We start from the raw sequence: 22,109 nt of genomic DNA on the forward strand, positions 1-22,109 counted from the left end.
ATAACAGCCCTGCTGTGGGTGATCCTCTTGCAACGTCCTGTTGGGGAGGAGAATATCCCATAAGTAATGGATGATCCGTGGACTGGATACACTTAACAAGAGAAAAGGCACTCTCTGAAAAATAGTTAAAACTTGACCTTTAATAAATAATCCTAAAATGCATAACATTTCGGAGGTATTTCACCCCCTTTGTCAAATGCATGATACAAACATTTTGAAAAATACAAAAAGCAGTATGCTGCGTGTTTTACCCCATCACCTTAAATAACCTTATGTGGCTCCAAACAACGCCGAGCCGCACACGCGGCCCATGCCCTGTGTAACCGGAAGTTGCGTCACCAGCGTGTATCACGCAAGGACGTCTGTAACCATAGTAACCTGTATTGTTGTGTTACGGTGATGCCGGTCAGGTAGATAGAGCTCTCGATCTGTAAGAAAAAACATTCTATCTGTAGAAAAGGCATACTCTAACATGGGGTATGTTATAAAAAACCATAAGCATAATACATAATCTATAATATATAAAACCCATGAACGTAACATATAATCTACAGTGTACTTGTATAGATCGTTATTAAGGAGCCACATGTGAATAGTTAGAAAAGCAGCTGAATAATAAAAAATTAATAGCATACATGTATAGAGGTTAAATGCATAGATGGAATACATAGTATTACAGGTAGGTGTGTTTAAATCGATATAAAAACATTGGACTATTGGATGTCAGGAGCAGCTATACTGATCACATACCTATCCATCTTAAAGACCAATCAGAGCTCATAGAGAGCACTCTATCAAATATATCCTATCCAACACATCACTCTGTAATTCATGCTTAATGGAGTATGGCAGAAGATACCAGAGGACTTAGAGATGACATGTCGCTAGATAATTAGCATATAGCAAAGTCCGTATCAAATTAGGAGATTAACTCCATATAAAAAAGGGGGGAAGCTTCATGTAGAAAAGTTAAATTCATGCAAAAGGTAACAGCAAAGAGAATATGGATATATGGGACATTGTTCGATGATGGTTCAGTTTCCTGTATAGAAAGGTGAAAAATCCAACATAGTGTTTAGCCCTTTGGGTGTTATGGTGTCCAACGTATAGATCCATCTTGTCTCCAGTCTCAAAAGTCGATTGCCTCTATCGCCTCCCCTTGTTAATTGCGGTACCTGGTCAATTAGCATAGTTCTAAGGCTTGAGACACTATGCTTATGGCTGGCGAAATGGCATGCTACCGGCTGATCAGATTCACCCTTTTTGAGGGCTTCCCTGATCGCGTAGCGGTGATTAGCCATACGCTCCCGAAATGTAGTGACCGTTTTTCCTATGTACACAAGGGAGCATGGGCAAATCAAGATGTATATCACATGAGTACTCGGGTCCTACGGAATAATACAGAGGCACTGAATAGAGAGACACAATTGAATGAGATGTCTGATAAATTAGTTACTCGTGGTTATAACAGGAGGATGGTAACAGCGATCAAGGATGAGGTTATTGTGTCACATGTGATAGCATGCTAAAAGGAGACACATTTCAACACCCACACACTAACAAGCGCTACAAGATCAATTATAGACTCTAATGTATGAGTACTCATGTGATATACATGTTGATTTGCCCATGCTCCCTTGTGTACATAGGAAAAATGGTCACTACATTTCGGGAGCGTATGGCTAATCACCGCTGCGCGATCAGGGAAGCCCTCAAAAAGGGTGAATCTGATCAGCCGGTAGCACACCATTTTGCCAGCCATAAGCATAGTGTCTAAAGCCTTAGAACTATGCTAATTGACCAGGTACCGCAATTAACAAGGGGAGGCGATAGAGGCAATCGACTTTTGAGACCGGAGATGGATCTATACGTTGGACACCATAACACCCAAAGAGCTAAACACTATGTTGGATTTTTCACCTTTCTATACAGGAAACTGAACCATCATCGAACAATGTCCCATATATCCATATTCTCTTTGCTGTTACCTTTTGCATGAATTTAACTTTTCTACATGAAGCTCCCCCCCTTTTTTATATGGAGTTAATCTCCTAATTTGATACGGACTTTGCTATATGCTAATTATCTAGCGACATGTCATCTCTAAGTCCTCTGGTATCTTCTGCCATACTACATTAAGCATGAATTACAGAGTGATGTGTTGGATAGGATATATTTGATAGAGTGCTCTCTATGAGCTCTGATTGGTCTTTAAGATGGATAGGTATGTGATCAGTATAGCTGCTCCTGATATCCAATAGTCCAATGTTTTTATATCGATTTAAACACACCTACCTGTAATACAATGTATTCCATCTATGCATTTATCCTCTATACATGTGATGACTGTTTTAACTAGCTAGCTGCTATAATTTTTTTATTATTCAGCTGCTTTTTTAACTATTCACATGTGGCTCCTTAATAATGATCTATACAAGTACACTGTAGATTATATGTTACGTTCATGGGTTTTATATATTATAGATTATGTATTATGCTTATGGTTTTTTATAACATACCCCATGTTAGAGTATGCCTTTTCTACAGATAGAATGTTTTTTCTTACAGATCGAGAGCTCTATCTATCTGACCGGCATCACCGTAACATAACAATACAGGTTACTATGGTTACGGACGTCCTTGCGTGATACACGCTGGTGACGCAACTTCCGGTTACACAGGGCATGGGCCGCGTGTGCGGCTCGGCGTTGTTTGGAGCCACATAAGGTTATTTAAGGTGATGGGGTAAGACACACAGCATACTGCTTTTTGTATTTTTCAAAATGTTTGTATCATGCATTTGACATAGGGGGTGAAATACCTCCGAAACGTTATGCATTTTAGGATTATTTATTAAAGGTCAAGTTTTAACTATTTTTCAGAGAGTGCCTTTTTTTTTGCTGATGATTTTTGAATACTTTACTAAGTGCACCCTGGAGGCTGCTATAATAAATGGAGTGCCTGTTCTAAATGACTGCTATGTATATATATATATATATATATATATATATATATATATATATATATATATATACACACAGTATATATATATATATATATATATATATATATATACAGTATATATATATATATATATATATATATATATATATATATATATATACACACACACATACAGTATATATATATATATATATATATATATATATATATATATATATATATATATATATATATATATATATATATATTTCATATCCACTAGGGGTCACTACTGTACTATATTACTATATAATACTGTGGTATTATGCTTTTTCTTTAGATGATTTGTTTAGATGATATGATTCTGATGTCATCTGTCAGAATCATGCAACTTTGTTTACAAGAAGATGCCGGACTCCGGATGTATTGCAGACCGATTCAGGTAACTGCTGTATTTTTAGACGTTGGGGGGCCTATTTACCATGTAAACATGGTTAAACATGGTTAAATTAGATACATACATTACCCATACTCATGTGAGTTGACACTATTATCATGTTTTGCTCTTGATACTTAGATTGCAGTTCCGGATTTAGGAGGTGTGTAATAACATTTGATTGGTGCATTTGAAATCCTAATCATGATTAAAGTATACTGAACTGTCTGTGTTATAACGGAGTTGGGCATTATTGATGTATGTCTAAAATATCTAAGTGTTGAACACTGTTTGTATCTACTATCATTGCTTATATTATTGAGGTGATGTGTTAATCACACACTGGTGTGGATATTTCTAATGATATTGGTATGTGTATATATCCATGTAACTGGTCACTGTTTTATAGCTGCTTGAGGAAGCAAGGTTTACTTGTGAAACGCGTCCAGCATTTGTTTTTATTTAGTTTTTAAATTAATTTTATATCCACTTGGTTGTTTATTCAGTCCTTTATAAATCCTATATGATATTTTGTATTTGCTGTAAGATTTGGTGATACTTTGGCTGCTGACTGTGACCAGTTGTGAGCTAGCTGGGGAGCTCTTAAGAACCCAAACTACACTATTTTGCACTTTGTGATAAGTTCTACCACTTTGTGAGTATTCTGCACAAAAAGGGGGACCACGCATCTGAGTTACTACACCATTGGAGCACCTTCTTTCCTTTTTCTTGTAACTCCATTGCTAGCCCTAACCTTAACCCTGACCCTAAATGTTCTCCTAACTCCAATGCTAGCCCTGACCTTAAATCTGACCCTAAATGTACCCTTAACTCCAATGCTAGCCCTAACCTTAACCCTGGCCCTAAATGTATGTACCCATAACTCCAATGCTAGCCCTAATCTTAACCCTTACCCTAAATGTACCCCTAACTCCAATGCTAGCCCTAAATTTAACCCTGACCCTAATTCCAATGCTAACCCTAAACTTAACCCTGATGCTAGCAATAATTACATTACCAGTGAGATTGTAATTCACAACATGCTTGTATTGCAATATTTTACGATGAGAGATCACATCATATACAAGATCTCTGCCAGACATTTGGCTGCGAGGTTGTGGTCAGGGCTTTGGGAGATTAGATATTTTGGTTGATATCCAAATAGATTTTTATTTAAAAAGTTGAGTTGAGGTTTTATAAAGATATTCATGATGATAAATTTGTTAAAGGGATACAACAGGTCTTTAATTCCTCTTAAAATGTTTAATTATCCATATAAAAAAATGACAGCATTTTTAAAAAATTGTGAGTTTTCCAATTACTGCAAGAATTGGAAGTGCATACCATAGACATCACAAGCCTAAGCCTCCTACATTCTACTTAGTGATTTTTTGTACAGTGTAGTAAGTCATTTATATCAACGTACTTGCTTCAGCAGAGGCAAAAAGATTAAAGGCTTTTGAAATAGCATGTTTATAGAAAGCTAAACCAAGCAAGATTTTAAATGTGTATTATGTACACAAATCTTTTGCATATTTGCTAATATTTAGATGATAGATAGATAGATATACACACATACACACATATATATATATAGAGAGCGAAAATAACTCATTGTGTAAACCATTTACAAATCTAGACAAGTCAGAAGACTTGCTTTAACCACAGAAACTCTCTGATTACACTGTTTCCAATGCAGCAAAGGATTCTGGGTGAGATATGCAAATGAGGTTCACAATGACTCACTTTTTTACTTCTAGCCTGCTTTTTAAGGCAGACTTCCCTTTATGCCATAGCATTGCCGCATTACACAGCTTCTAAGCTTAGCTAGGGGTAGTACAGTGATTCAGACCAATCCCAGGACAGCTGTTTCGTGGTTATTGCCACTCATCAGCTAGGAGTAGGTTGAATCACTGCTTGGTAAAATTGTTTTCTGGGGGAAATATAACAGCATGAGCTGTCCTGGGATTGGTCTGAATCACTGTACTACCCCTAGCTAAGCTTAGAAGCTGTGTAATGCGGGGATGCTATGGCATAAAGGGAAGTCTGCCTTAAAAAGCAGGCTAGAAGTAAAAAAGTGAGTCATAGTGAACCTCATTTGCATATCTCACCCAGAATCCTTTGCTGCAATGGAAACAGTGTAATCAGAGAGTTTCTGTGGTTAAAGCAAGTCTTCTGACTTGTCTAGATTTGTAAATGGTTTACACAATGAGTTATTTTCTCTACATTTTGGATTTAGTGGAGGATTTTAAACTCACTTTTAGCCTCCCCATATTTTAAATTGCTGTTATATATATATATATATATATATATATATATATTGTATGCCTCTTTGCTCTCCAGAAGTGTATCATGTGCAATTAAACAATAAGAAAAGTGAAGGATTAGAGCGCCCAAAGAAAACAAATCCTGCTGTCTCCCAATGATCCCTCTAAAATCAACTGAAATGAGTAATGAGACAATAATGTAAACACAGCGTTAAAATAAAGCATGGTTTAAAATAACAAAGGAATTGGGTTTGGTTTTAACAAAATAATTATTTGTGTAAATCAATAAAAGCTCAGAATAGACTAAAAGCAACAACTGGAATAAAATACCTTTAATATGTATCTACAACAGCATTACATACTTCAAATATATTAGTTATATGTGACTTTGTTTCATGCGCATGCACTTTTAACTTGCAATATAAACCTCATTTCATTTTGGAGATGTCCCAGTGAACTAGTATGTTTGAAGTATGTTTGCTGTTGTAGATACAGATTAACAGCATTAAAAAACTTGTTTATTCCAGTTGTTTCTTTTAGCCTATTCTGAGCCTATATTCACTAACATGAAAAATTATATTGTTAAAACCAAACCCAATTCCTTTGTTATTTTAATCCGTGCTTTATTTTAGCGCTGTTTCCCTTTTTCTCCCAATTAGACAATAAAGCAAAAAAATGTTTTAAAAAATCACTCACCCTTGTTGTCCTTTTCAAATCCTGTTTATTCAGTCCTGCCAGTAACGCTTCTGATAAATCCTTTGTAGCTGTTGATAAAACACCGGCATTACAGGCTATGTCACTGATATACTCTCAGGAACTTTGACACAGTGGTTAAGGGTTTTGAAGTCTGGATGTGCTTTTTCCCTAGGGGTCTGTATCCATAGAAGCTGTAAGGACTGGTATTTTTTTTCTTTCACTCTCTTTTGTTGACAATGTTTTAATTACACAGTTCAGGTTTACTGGCATGACAGCTGCTTTGTTGTATGTGTCTGAATATGTGTACTTAACCTTTATGTCTACACTTATAATTTAAAGGGATCTTGAACTCCTAACATAATCCCTGCTTACATTAATTATTTGAATTAATGACAAAAAAATATAATTGTAATATATGTTATTTAAAGGAACAGTCAACACCATGGGGCATATTTATCAAGCTTCGTATGGAGCTTGATGCCCCGTGTTTCTGGCGAGCCTTTAGGCTTGTCGGAAACACAAGTTATGAAGCAGCGGTCTAAAGACCGCTGCTCCATAACCTGTCCATCTGCTCTGAGGGGGTGGACAGACATCGCCAGAAATCAACCCGATTGAATATGATTGGGTTGCTTGACACCCCCTGCTAGCGGCCGGAACTGCTGGTGCAAAGATACATACGCTGTCAGCATTTATCGATGTGCAGCGGACATGATCCGCAATATCGTTCACACTATCATAATTCGGCCCCCATAACTTTTGTTGTTTAAAAAGATAGATAATCCCTTTATTACCCATTCCCCGGTTTTGCATAACCAACACAGTTATAATAATACACGTTTTACCTCTGTAATTACCTTGTATCTAAGCCTCTGCAAACTGCCCCCTTATTTCAGTTCTTTTGACAGACTTGCATTTTAGCAAGTGCTCACTCCTAGGCAACTTCACGTGCATGAGCTCAATGTTATCTATATGAAACACACGAACTAATGCCCTCTAGTGGTGAAAAACTGTCAAAATGCATTCAGATTGGAGGCAGCTTTCAAGGTCTAAGAAATTAGCATATGAACCTCCTAGGTTTAGCTTTCAACTAAGAATACCAAGAGAACAAAGCAAAATTGGTGATAAAAGTAAATTGGAAAGTTGTTTAAAATTGCATGCCCTATTTGAATCATGAAAGTTTATTTTGGACTTGACTGTCCCTTTAATACTTTTCTTTGCTTCTGCTATACTATACCTCAGAATCTTGTGTTTATCCCAAACTCCATAGAAAGAGTGGAACTCAAATTCTATAACCTAAGTATGCTGCAAAATGTTGCAAATGGCCTGGACAGGCTACATACTAAACACTGATTGTTTAGAGCAGTGTGTAAATTCATATGCAGATACCCATAATTGGTCACAATCAAGGGATGAAAGATAAACATACAGATTTGCAGTTTGTGATATAAAAGTGTCAGCTTTAAAATGTTTACATTTATTTTGTAACAGATCTTTTGCAATTCAGAGCACAATGGCAGATATATACTAAACAGGTATAACAGGTATCCCTTTAACCCCTTAGTGACCACAGCACTTTTCAATTTTCTTACCGTTTGGGGCCAGGACTATTTTTACATTTCTGCGGTATTTGTGTTTAGCTGTAATTTTCCTCTTACTCATTTACTGTACCCACATATATTATATACCGTTTCCTCACCATTACATTGACTTTATATAGATACCATTATTTTCATCATATCTTATAATTCACTATAAAAAAATTAGGAAAAAATTGAAAAAAACACACTTTTTCTAAATTTGACCCCCATAAATCTTACACATCTACAACCACCAAAAAAACACCCATGCTAAATAGTTTCTAAATTTTGTCCTGAGTTTAGAAATACCCAATCTTTACACGTTCTTTGCTTTTTTTTGCAAGTTATAGGGCAATAAGTACAAGTAGCACTTTGCTATTTCCAAACCATTTTTTTTTTTCAAAATTAGCGATAGTTACATTGCAACACTAATATCTGTCAGGAATCCCTGAATAACCCTTCACATGTATATTTTTTTTTTTTAGTAGGCAACCCAAAGTATTGATCTAGGCCCATTTTGATATATTTCATGCCACCATTAAACCGCCAAATGTGATCAAATTTAAAAAATCTTTCCATTTTTCACAAACTTTAGGTTTCTCACTGAAATTATTTACAAACAGCCTGTGCAATTATGGCATAAATGGTTGTAAATGCTTTTCTGGGATCTCCTTTGTTCAGAAATAGCAGCAGTGAAGGGGTTAATAAGGTAGCTTGTAGGGAGTTTGTAGGGTTAATGTTAGCTTTTAGTGTAGTGTAGTAGACAACCCAAAGTATTGATCTAGGCCAATTTTGGTATATTTCATGCCACCATTTCACTGCCAAATGCGATCAAATAAAGAAAATCATTAACTTTTTCACAAACTTTAGGATTCTCACTGAAATTATTTACAAACAGTGTCTGCAATTATGGCACAAATGGTTGTAAATGCTTCTCTGGGATCCCCTTTGTTCAGAAATAGCAGACATATATGGCTTTGCTTTTTGGTAATTAGAAGGCCGCTAAATGCAGCTGCGCACAACACTTGTATTATGCCCAGTAGTGAAGGGGTTAAATTAGGTAGCTTGTAGGGTTAATTTTAGCTTTAGTGTAGAGATCAGCCTCCCACCTGACACATCCCACCCCCTGATCCCTCCCTGAAACTTCTCTTAACTTCCTCACATCACAATTGTCACTTCCATCTTAAGTACTGGCAGAAAGTCTGCCAGTACTAAAATAAATGTAAATTTTTTTTTTTTTTTACCAGTGTGTGATACCGCTTGAATCCCCAAATGCAGAGTCCAGGCTGTCCAGGGCAACCAGGACAGTAAAAGGTGGTGTCCTTTCTCTGCCCCCTCTTGGTACAGACTCTGCATTTTTTCTGAGAATTCTGCTTCACTGTAGTAGGGGGGATTTTGAAAATAAAATGGGTAGCCCCAAGTCAGCTCTCTCCCATCACTGCCCGGGGAGCAGGTGCAAAATCCCCAAAATGATCTGGAGCTGAAATTGTAAAAAAGTCAGTTTTATTTCGGGGTTTGCTTTTTGAACAACAAACAAGCGTTGTGGGTTGCAATCTGCATTAAGTAAACTGCAACCTTTTTGTACCAGGCTGTTGTCTTCCGCATAATTAGGTAGGGCTGCAGCAGCTGATCTGCTAGATCAACCCCACCCATATGCTGGTTATAAGATTATACACCTTTACTCCATACCTGGAGCACTTGGAAGGAATATACTGCTTGAATCCCAGCCATCCCTTATACTTCATCAGGGATTCATCCACACATATATTCCTTCCAGGTGTATAAGTCTCTGCAAACCTGGCAGTAAAGTGGGTAATCAGGGGGCGGATTTTATATAGCCTGTCAAACTGGGGATGCTCCCTAGGGGGGGGGGCACAGGCTGTTGTCGCTGAAGTGCATGAAATGTAGAATCATTTCATACCTCTTCCTCAACATACTCTAGGAGAAAATGGGGGTAGAGCAAATGGGGCTACTGCTCCAGTAGAAGCGGATGGAGGGTTTCTTTATGATGCTCATCAGCATAGTCAATGTCCAGAATTTTTTAAATTCTGGCCAAAAAAGTGTCAGGCTTTGCAGCACGGAACTGATGGGCATATAAATTAGTTTGGGCGACAATGTTCCACAATACATCATCACCCAGAAACACCTTCATAAACTTTTGGGGGCTAAATCCTGCCACATCCACATTGATTCCAGGATTTGCAATGAAGGGTGGGATATCTGGCCTCTGGTGATGGGGTGTTACCCACTCTTCAGCAGCAATGGCAGCTGGAGCAAAACGTCTCCTTGTGGCAGGGGGGCTAGCATGGGGGCTAGCAGCCACAGATACATCACTATCAGTTGAAACTGTATCTAATGATGTATCTGAGCATATGGCAGGGTCAAAATTGGGGTCTGAGTCAGACATAGAGACGTCTGACTCAAACGCAAGGATGGCATACGCCTTCACAGCACTATATGTTCTCTGTGACATGATTTATTTTTATCTGTCACAGAGAAAAAAATTACTAAAAAAATTTAAATTTAAATTAACTAAATTAACTAAATGGCTCTGAAAAGCGCCTTTGGGTCTCAAAAAAATTACTAAAAAAAATGAACCCCTAAAAAAATGCACAGAGAGCAAAGAAGTGCTGCTGTGCTACTCCCAGTGATTTATAGTGATCACTGGTAAGCTAGGGGTTAATGGCTCTGAAAAGAACCTTTGGGTCTCACAATTTTTAGCAAATATATGAAATAAATCTCTCTCTCCTAAACAAAGATCTCTCTCTCCCACAAAAACGCAAGTGAGGAGAGGCTGGGAGATCCACACTGGTCAGAGTCAATATTTACAAATATTGACATGATCAGACAAATGGGATATTTTATTATTAAAAATGAAATTATAGGGGCAGGCTCAGATTGGATGACCCTAGCCTGCCCCTATGATGATGCAGGCTAGGGACATCCCCAGAAGCTCTACGATGCACTTGGCATTGCCATCTTTGAAGCCACATGGGGGGGCTATATTGGGGCTGTATGGGGCTATTTAATCAAAAATACATATATATATATATATTATATATATAGGATTTAGGGATCCAAGCACTCACTGTTAGTGGTATGCGCCTGGGTGCACTCTATGGTAAATAGGTAGAAACTTCTCAAAAGGAAGAGGCACTCACAGGTCTTAATAAGCAAAAAGTACTTTTATTAGTTCATAGATTCAGTCAACGTTTCGGTCCTCGCAGGGACCTTTGTCAAGACTGTTTTCAATTTCACAATGTCTGGCGATCAGTACTTTTTGCTTATTAAGTGTGAGTGCCTCTTCCTTTTGAGAAGTTTATATTATATATATATTATGTTATTTTACTAATTAGCCAATTAGTGCCGACTCATAAATAGCTCCATGAGAGTGAGCACAATGTTATCTTTATGGCACACATGAACTAGTACTGTTTAACTGTGAAAAACTGTCAAAATGCACTGAGATAAGAGGTGGCCTTCAAGGGCTTAGAAATTGGTATATGAGCCGATCTAGGTTTAGCTTTCAACAAAGAATACCAAGAGAACAAAGCAAATTTGATGATAAAAGTAATTTGGGAAGTTGTTTAAAATTGCATGCCCTATTTGAATAATGAAAGTTTAATTTTGATTAGACTGTCCCTTTAACTACTTCACAAGCATTAATTAAATGATCTAGGTACATAGCCACAATTCTATAAAACATAGATGCCTCTAGTGTCTGGGCTAAGATAGTTAAACTTATGGTCAAACTTAAAAGGTTGTTGTCAAATGGTGCAAGAATACTGTAGGTCACTTTGTTAATTTTAGAAAACGTTCTCCCTTAGGTCTATATTCCCATAATGGAACCATATTATTATTAAAATTTAAGGTATCAGAAATAAAACAATGACCACTTCCTTTTCAATTTACATAACCTCAAGAAAAAGTCTGAAATACCAAAACTAGGCTTAATATAAAACATTTTGAACCTGATTACTACTTTGCATACAGGTAGATGCAGATTCTATGTAAATTTAACATTGATATATTCAGTAACCAAAAATATTAGAAGTGCTTAAATGTATACCCTGCCAGCCCTCAGGAAAAATAAAATGCAAGTTTTAAAGGAATTTCATTCTCTAATTTGTTAGCAAAACTTGCTTTATTTTGCAGTCCAGTGACATACTCTTCAAAATTTCAAAAAGAATGTGATGCAGCAGTTTCTTAAAGACTGAGTGGTAAGAAATAACTAACTAGGACTGTATATAGTTCAATTTTGATTTTTAAGTTTGAAATTTTTGCAAGTGGCTACCATAAGCCATCACTAACAGTCTATTGACTCTGATTTATTATTCTAAAAGAATCTGTGCACATTTCACAACAAACGCTTTGGCCTCTATTTATCAAGCTGTCAACCGCAAATACGCTGGAATTCCGCAGCTTATTTGTGGCGAGCCTGATTTGCCTTAGTTATCAAACCCTACAGACCGGCAAAAGTAGAATTTAGTGACGTAACATACGATCCGCCGGACTCAGTCCGACACAGATCGATGCTTACGTCACTACAGATGTTCCGAACAAAAGGTTCTGCACAATCTGACTACTTTTGGAAGTTATCAAATTCCTACCAGGTACGCTCGGCACTTTTCCGGCCCAGCATACCTGGTTTTCAATCCTCCGCCCTGTAGGCGGCGGATGCCATAGGAATCAATGGGAGTCGGAAAGCAGCAAAAGCTTATGTTCGCTGCTGCCCGATATCCCATTGATTAAAATGGTAAATGTCTACACCTAACACCCTAACATGTACCCCGAGTCTAAACACCCCTAATCTGCCCCCCCTACACCGCCGCAACTAAATAAAGTGTTTAACCCCTAAACCGCCGCTCCCGGAGCCCGCCGTCACCTACATTATACTTATTAACCCCTAATCTGCCCCCTATACCGCCACAACTAAATAAAGTGTTTAACCCCTAAACCGCCGCTCCCGGAGCCCACCGTCACCTACATTATATGTATTAACCCCTAATCTGCCCCCCCATACCGCCGCAACTCTAAGAAATGTATTAACTCCTAAACCGCCACTCCAGGAGCCCACCGCAACTCTAATAAAGTGTTTAACCCCTAATCTGCCTCCACCTACACCGCCGCCACCTACATTATATTTATTAACCCCTAATCTGCCCCCCCTACACCGCCGCCACCTACCTACATTTATTAACCCCTAATCTGCCGCCCCCAACGTCGCCTACACTATATTAAATTTATTAACCCCTAAACCTAAGTCTAACCCTAACCCTAACACCCACTAACATAAATATAATTTAAATATATCTAAATAAAATTACTATCATTAAATAAATTATTCCTATTTAAAACTAAATACTTACCTATAAAATAAACCCTAAGCGAGCTACAATATAACGAATAATAACATTGTAAGCTATCTCAGGGTTTATTTTTATTTTACAGGCAAGTTTGTATTTATTTTAACTAGGTACAATAGTTATTAAATAGTTATTAACTATTTAATAACTTCCTATTTAAAATAAATACAAATATACCAGTAAAATAAAACCTAACCTAAGCTACAATTACACTTAACACTACACTATAATTAAATAAATTCCCTAAACTAAATACAATTAAATACAATTAAAAACAATTATCTAAAATACAAAAAAACAAAACACTAAATTACAGAAAATAATAAAATAATTACAATTTTTTTAAACTAATTACACCTAATCTAATCTCCCTAATAAAATAAAAAAGCCCCCCAAAATAATAAAAAGCCCTACCCTATACTAAATTACGAATAGCCCTTTAAAGGGCCTTTTGGGGGCATTGCCCCAAAGTTATCAGCTCTTTTACCTGTAAAAAAAAGTACAATACCCCCCCAACATTAAAACCCCCCACCCACACACCCAACCCTACTCTAAAACCCACCCAATCCCCCCTTAAAAAACCTAACACTAACCCCTTGAAGATCACCCTACATTGAGACGACTTCACCCAGCCAGGCCGAAGTCTTCATCGAAGCCGGGCGAAGTGGTCCTCCAGACAGACAGAAGTCTTCATCCAGGCGGCATCTTCTATCTTCATCCATCCGGTGCGGAGGGGCTCCATCTTCAAGACATCCGACGCGGAGCATCCTCTTCCTCCGGAGTCTTCTTGAACAATGACGGGCCCTTTAAGTGACGTCATCGAAGATGGCGTCCCTTGAATTCCGATTGGCTGATAGAATTCTATCAGCCAATCGGAATTAAGGTAGGAAAAATCATATTGGTTCAAGAAAGCTGTAAAAAAGCCGAAGAGCAGCGAGATCGATGACTGTTAGTTACCAACAGTCCCCTGCTCATCGCCCCGTACTTGGTGCGCGGCTTTTTGACAGCTTTTTTGATAATTTTGGAGAACGTATTCAGGTCCGCGGCAGCGATGTTAGGCGATCTTAGGCAAGCGTATTAGTGCCGTCGAATGCAAAATAGTCGACGGCTTGTAGGTAGGGGCCTTTGAGTCTACAGGTATACATACTGTTTAAACAAGGTCTATGCCCAAAATAACATGGTACTCTTTCAAGAGCTTTTTATACAGTATTTTTAGTTAAGGACCCCTCCCTCAATGCAGTAGAATTGCATAATTAACAAGTGCATAATAAAAAAACAATGATTTAACACTTAGGGGCCGATATATAAAAAAGCCCCCCAAAATAATAAAAAGCCCTACCCTATACTAAATTACGAATAGCCCTCAGCGGATCTTGTCCGACAGGCATACGCTGTCAGCATTTATCATTGCACAAGCAGTTCTTGTGAACTGCTTGTGCAATGCCGCCCCCTGCAGATTTGCGGCCGCTAGCAGGGAGTGAAAATCAGCCCGATCGTATGAGATCGGGCGGGTTGATGTCCACAGCCTCAGAGTAGGTAGACCAGTTAAGGAGCAGCAGTCTTAAGACCGCTGCTTCATAACTGCTGTTTCCGGTGAGCCAATCAGGGGCCATTTGGCCCTTGATAAATTGGCACCTTACTCTGAATTTCAAATAAGCAGTAGATTTTTTTCTGACAAAATTATTTTTTCTTCCATTATCTGGCCCCCTGTATCATGTGACAGACATCAGGCAATCACAGACTAGTATACGTATACCCTGTAAATGTGTGCACATGCTCAGTAGGATCTTGTTCCCCAGAAAGTGTGAATATAAAAAGACTGTGCAACATTTGATAATGGAAGTAAATTGGAAAGTGTTGTAAAACTGCATGCTCTTTCTGAATTATAAAAAAATATTTTCACTTGAGTGTCCTTTACTGTAGAATATGATCTAGAAATATTAACTAAATTAGAGCACTCTTGCAGCAAGTGACTGCTCAGGAACACTGAAATCAACCTCTTGGGACATCTTGATTATCCTTCTGAGAATATAACGTGTTAAAAACAAAAACATATTGACAACCAAATTTTTGTTTGTCTTAGGTCTCACATACAGGGAACTAGTGAGACGGACAGAATCAGTAGTGAGCCATGAAGGGACCTAAACTTATGTTTTTTAAGTATGTATGTGTGGTATATACCAACAATTTATCACTAAAAAATATGTTATAACAGCATTTAAAACTGCTTCTGTGTTCTCACGCTTTGTAGGGCTTTGATAGTACAGATCACTCTAGCAATTCAAGTTCCTAGAAAGGCTGCTCTTCGGTTACATATGAGGCTTACTGTGGCATTGTTGTGTACAACGATGTCAGGGTAATTACGGAATACACTTAGTCCCTCTGGTGGAAAGGAAAAAAAAGCACAATTGATAGAGAGAAATTATAGTAAAAAAAAAAATGTGCATTATAATATTTGTATTATGCTTAATTTGGGTTTGCAAATCTTTATGAATTGCCAATTTTCTTATTAGGATGCAGCAGAGTTTTTTTTCTGTGAGATATTAGTTTTAAGATGCCGATTTATTAAAGTGCGGATAGACATCATACAATGTAGCGTATTATGTCCGCCTCCCATCGATTAATGCCAACAGTATACGCTGTCGTCATTTATCATTGCACAAGCAGTTCTTGTGAACTGCTTGTGCAATGCTGCCCTTTGCAGATTTGCGGCCAATTGTCCGCTAGCAGGGGGTGTCAATCAACCTGATCGTATGCGATCGGGCGGATTGATGTCCGCAGCCTCAGAGCAGGCGGACAAGTTATGGAGCAGCGGTCTTTAAACTGCTGCTTCATAACTACGCTCCATACCACACAAAACGCAAGGCCTCACTTTACGTACTCGTGCACGCTTTCCCCCATAGACATCAATGGGGAGAAAGTGTTAGAAAAAACTAACACCTGCAATTGTGGAATGGCGATCGCTGTAACGCAACCCCATTGATGTCTATGGGGAAAAGAAAGTTATGTAAAAACCTAATGCCCTAACATAAACCCCTTGTCTAAACACCCCTAATCTGCCGCTCCCCGACATTGCCGACCCTAAGTGATTAACCCATAAACCGCCACCCCCGACATCGCCAACACTAAATAAACCTATTAACCCCTAAACTGCCGGGCCCCCACATCGCTACTAATAAAATAAACCTATTAACCCCTTAACTGCTGGCCCCCAACATCGCAACTGCTAAACTAAACCTAAACACACTAAATTAAACTATTAACCCCTAAACCTAATACCCCCCTAATTTTAAATTAAATTTACTCTTTAAATTAATAAAAAAATAAATTATAAAGTAACCTAACATTACTATTTTAAAACAACAAAATTAACTGAATTTTTTTTTTAAAAATTACAAATTAAAAAAATGCTAACACTACGAAAAAATAAACAAAAATTACATTACAAAAAAATAAAAACTCTAAAATTACGGAAAATAAAATACTCTAAGATTTCAAAAAATAATAAACTAAATAAAAACAAAAAAGCCCCCCAAAATAAAACACCCCCTAACCTAACAATAAACTAACATTACCCTTTAAAGGTTCAAATCAGACAATAGGATTTCAGTAGCTCTCATCCTGATGGATTGGCTGATTTGAAAATGTCAGCCAATAGGAATGCAAGGTACCCCATTTTTAAGAGGGTACCTTGCATTCAAGCTTTAGTGTACGGCGGTGATCGTATGAAGAGGATCCTCCATGCTGTATGTCCGCGCCACCGGTAACGATGCTCCACAGCTCCATGCCTCCAAACCTTTGCACCACCGGGATGAAGATTGGAGATGCCCCTCGTGATAGATGAAGATGTCACCGCCTGGATGAAGATGGATATCCGGACTTCAGGAACAGTGAGTAGATTTTCTGGGGTTAAAGTTAGGTCTTTTTATTATTTTTTTGGGTGGGTTTTTTTTTTAGATTAGGGATGGGCAGTAAAAGAGCTGAATGCCCTTTTAAGGGCAATGCCCATACAAATGTCCCTTTAGGGGTAATGGTTAGCTTAGGTTTTTTTGTTTTGGGGGGTTGGTTGGGTGGCGGGGTTTACTGTTAGGGGGACTTTGTAATTTTTAGGTAAAAGAGCTGTTTAACTTAGGGCAATGCCCTATAAAAGGCCCTTTTAAGGGCTATTGGTAGTTTATTGTTAGGTTAGGGGGGGTTTATTTTGGGGGGGCTTTTTTGTTTTTATAGGGGTATTAGATTAGGTGTAATTTTAATTTTTTTGGATAATTTCGTTAATTATTTTTTGTAATTTTAGAGTTTTTTATTTTTCGTAATTTAAAGTTAGGGGGGTTAGGGGTTAATAGTTTAATTTAGTGTGTTGCGATGTGGGGGGCTGGTGGTTTAGGGGTTAACAGCTTTAGTTTAGTAGTTGCGATGTAGGGGGCCGGTGGTTTAGGGGTTAATAGGTAGTTTATGGGTGTTAGTGTACTTTGTAACATTTTAGTTAGGAGTTTTGTGAAACGTTTTTTTCCGCAAAATCCTACTACTGGTCTTAGATTTCGGAATGATTCATGGAGGTTTAGGCTATAACGCTAGCATTTTAGCCGGACTGCACAACCTGTAATACGGCGCTATGGAAAATCCCGGACTCGTCATTTTTTGAGTGCGGAATGGATCGTTGCGTTACAGGCTAAAATGCTTGTGGTATCACTATTCCACCATAACTTGTAATACGGGAGACCTACCATTCCACAAGCAATGGCCAATTTTTCAGCGTGTGTAAATAGTGTAAAAGCAAGTTAAATTGCAGTGAACACAATTCAACTTCATTTTTATTTGCTTTAATAGGAGAACTAATATCATTGCCGGGTACTCCACTGTTAACCAACTTAACCTCACTCCCCCCTGTGAGATTCTGCATTCCAGACAGCCCCATTACCAGGAGCATAACTATTCCTCACTGATTTCCAGTACAAAGGCTGTGGTAAAGGCCCCATTTCAACGGTGGCCTTTTTTGGCTGTTTGCAGTAAGGAGAAGCTGAACCCGCAGCCACATATAAGCTGCTTTTCTGTGACTGTGAATCATATATTTCACTTGGTTAGCCTGTACCAGAGTACTTGTGCAGCTTTCCTGTACAAATATGGTTGCAGGTTTTTCTGTACAGCAAAACTGTGATGGCCATCTTGGAAACCCTGCCACCATATTGTAAAGGCTAATCCATATATTTTTCTAAAATATTCAGTCGTTTTTCGCATGGGGCACACAAAGCAGGCAACCATAATACAACTGGAGCATAGGCTTCACTAGGCCCCCCTGTAACGTCATCAATTCTGACTGCAGAGTTGCATGCCCAGTCTCAATTAAGACCGCTGTGATCCCTCCGCCAATGTTCATTACTCTCATCATTCTGGGACTTCCTAATTTTGCCCATTTTCTTAGAAAATAGTTTTGGAGAACAGGACCCTAGATCTTTCATGCTATTGTGAATTTGATATTTTTTATGGACAGAAAAGAAAAATAAAGTATTTTGAAAAAAACAGGAAGCCTAAGATATAAATATAGGTAGCTCTAACTTTACAAAGATTCATGTTAAACTAATTCCTAATAACCTTTAAAGCACTGCCAGCATACACTAAAAAGTGGGACATATTTTACTTTATGTGAACTTCAAAAGGGTAAAAATTGTGAGATTAGTAATAGTGAGTCCATTTTGCCCATTAATTGAAGAGACTTTGCGCTTAAAGGGACATGAAACCCCAAATTGTTCGTTCATGATTCAGAAAGAGTATGAAATTTTAAACAACTTTCCAATTTACTTCTATTATATAATTTGCCTTATTCTCTTGATATCCGTAGATGAAAAGAATATCTAAATAAGCTCAGGAGCTGTTGATTGGTGGCTACACAGATGGCTTGTGTTATTGGCTCACCCATGTGCATTGATATTTCTTCAACAAAGGATACCTAATGAATGAAGCAAATTAGATCATAGAAGTAAATTGGAATGTTGCTTAAAATTGTATTCTCTATCTGAATCATGAAATAACAATTTTTGGTTTAATTTCCCTTTAAAAGGTCCTAATTTAGACATTCAGTGGGCGATGTAACTTTTATTTTTTTAAATTGGATTTTTAACTACAATGTGCAAATTTATATAGCTAATAATTTCAGATTTTATCACATAAATTAGTTTTTGCATCACTAACATGCACTTCAGAGCTTTAAATATAAGAATATCTTTATGTTACTTTTGAGAGGGTCCTACGTACGTTACATAATATAAGTAAGTTAGGGATAGAAAGGTAAAATTGAAAAAGTGCATAGGTGAATTACAACTTTGAATAGAAACATTTTGCCATATACTTCCATTAGCCAAAATTCTGCTAGCAAAAGTTATTACATATGCTGTGATGGCCCTGTGCACCAGAATTCAAACAACACACCTCCTCATAGAGGCCCCAGTGACCAAAAATAGGGACATATGATTGTCTCAGAAGGACAGCAGGACACAGCTCAGAATCAGGGACTACCCCTCTTAACTTTGGACAATTGGAAGCTGAAATAGTGATAACTCTTACTAGATGCATTTGATGTGCAAATCACTAAATAACAGCAGTAATTACATCTGATTGCTATAGACCATTAAACGTTTATTTTTTTAACTATTTCAGCATACTTTAAACTTTAATCTGCCACTGTCCCAACCAACATGACCAAATCCCAACAAACTAATTAACCCTGAATGCAACCTCAACCACCTGTCATTATTCATATAATTGCTAACTCAAGCCCTCCCCAATATAATTAATCTTAATTGTGATTTCCCATTCAGCCATTAATTATAATGGCTGCCTCCCACTGCAAGTAACCATGCCCATCACTTCTTCCTATTGCAACACCTGTTAACAACACCTCCGTGCTATTCTCTCACCCCAAACACCCCCCTTCAACCCTCCTTAACAATATAAATATAACAATGTATATGTAATCTCCCTACACAACCTTTCACTACAAATCAACCTCACTAATAATGTGCGCTGGTATTTGTAGTTGAACGCAATGCGAACATGACCTTGCGTTTCGTTGCATGGAAGCTGTGCGCTCACAAGAGCGTGCTTCCATAGGCTCCAGTGGGAGGCTGGGAGCCTCTTTCTCATGCCGATAGTCACGGCAGAGAACCTAGGGAATCAAAGGGGTTAAGTTGCGCAGCAATGGGCAGCAAAGTTAATATATATATGTATATGAATATATACATATATACACATATTAACACATAAATATATAAATATATAAGCATATACATATATATTTAGAGTTATAACACAGTCTCCATAGAACGCAATGTAAAGGCACTTTTCAGTGCCGTTTTTTTCTAACACCCCACGCCCACACACTAGTTTAACCCCTTAAAACTGCTTTGTGCAGTTATATTAAAAAAAAAAAAAAATAAGCCCATATATTTTATTGTAAAAAAAGGAACAATACGCTTTATTTTGGGGGCAATTTTTTTAATTAAGCAGAGGTCAGAGCGCAAATTGCTACTGCGAGCTTGCGGTAGCATTAATCAACTATTTGTAATAGCTGGTTATGTAATGAGCGCCGTAAACTGGCAAAAAAATTTTTTACCCTAGCTATGCAGTGCAGCTCTCTGTAGCAGCCATAGGGCAGTGAAATGTTTTAAGTCAGGGGTGTCCAAACTTTGCTCTCCAGAGGTTTTGGAACTACATTTCCCATGATGCTCAGCTAGATAAAATGCTGGCTGAGCATCATCGGAAATGTAGTTCCAAAACCTCTGGACACCCCTGTTTTAAGTCGTCATATCTTTGTATTCCCCATTTATTATTCATATTTTTTTCTAATGTTCAACAGATTTCTTTTTTTCTATACACTGCAATTAACCCTTCTTACTCCGTATTAGAGCTTAGATACACAGGCAGATGTATTTAACAGAATTGCAGTAAAAGAGATAACTGTAAAACCCTGAAATGTTGTGATCTGCTGTGTAAAATGAAGATAGCTTTTTACACTGTGAATGTTGCCCTGAATATAAAGTTTAGTCTGTAATATGAAGCTTAGAGCGCCATCTAGTGTTATATTTAAAAAAGAAACAGTATACACAGTTTTATTGTTATAATTATTATTATTACTGTATATCCATTATACTTTGATAAGTGTTAAAGTGTTAAAATAATTCAATTATTACAAAACATTTATATGAATACTATTACACAGAATTTAGTGGTTTAGTGGGCTTATGGGATGCAATCTGAGTTGTACATGTTCACACAAGCTGTTCTAAAGAACGAGTTTACAAAGTGACTTACTGGGAAATATTTGCAAGAAAAGAATGAGAATGAAGAGATGAGACACTAAAGACACCTGTTGTATATACCTCTTTGCAAATGAGTTTTATACATCTACTGAGTCAACTCTCATGGTATTTGATAGATAGGGTGCAGAACAAGAAATGTCCTGTGGACACAAGTGTGAAATTATAATTAGACAGGATTAGAGGACTAGGTACCATGCAAAGGGAGCAGATGGTGGTATACATGCAGATAAAGACAAGGCTGGATTGGCCTACAAGAAGAGCAGGAGATTTCCAGGTGGGCTACAGCAGCTTGGGCTGACCAGCAACAATTTAAGGGGGAGGAGATGGAGCTGTATCAGCTCTCTTCTTCCTCTGAGCTTTACATATTAGGCTTTACATATAAAGAAAGTTTTATTTCCTAGACCATGTAACATTTTAGTAGTCCTCCTTTACATGGTTTCTAGTGTCTAGTCAAGTCATACCGTGTGACACACTGTTTTGAGTGTCTTCTCCAGTTCACATTATGGATAATC

At 37.7% G+C, this 22,109-nt stretch overlaps 1 long non-coding RNA gene across 1 annotated transcript in view; it reads right to left on the reverse strand.

Annotated features, from left to right (window-relative positions):
• LOC128659622 (uncharacterized) overlaps nucleotides 1-22,109 on the reverse strand; it is a 105,077-nt gene that overhangs the window by 43,304 nt on the left and 39,664 nt on the right. Inside the window, exon 3 of the long non-coding RNA XR_008402443.1 lies at nucleotides 6,343-6,410. This is a non-coding gene — a long non-coding RNA (uncharacterized LOC128659622). The remainder of the gene's footprint in view (nucleotides 1-6,342; nucleotides 6,411-22,109) is intronic.

This window comes from Bombina bombina, chromosome 5 (genome assembly GCF_027579735.1).
Source record: "Bombina bombina isolate aBomBom1 chromosome 5, aBomBom1.pri, whole genome shotgun sequence".
NCBI lineage: Eukaryota > Metazoa > Chordata > Amphibia > Anura > Bombinatoridae > Bombina > Bombina bombina.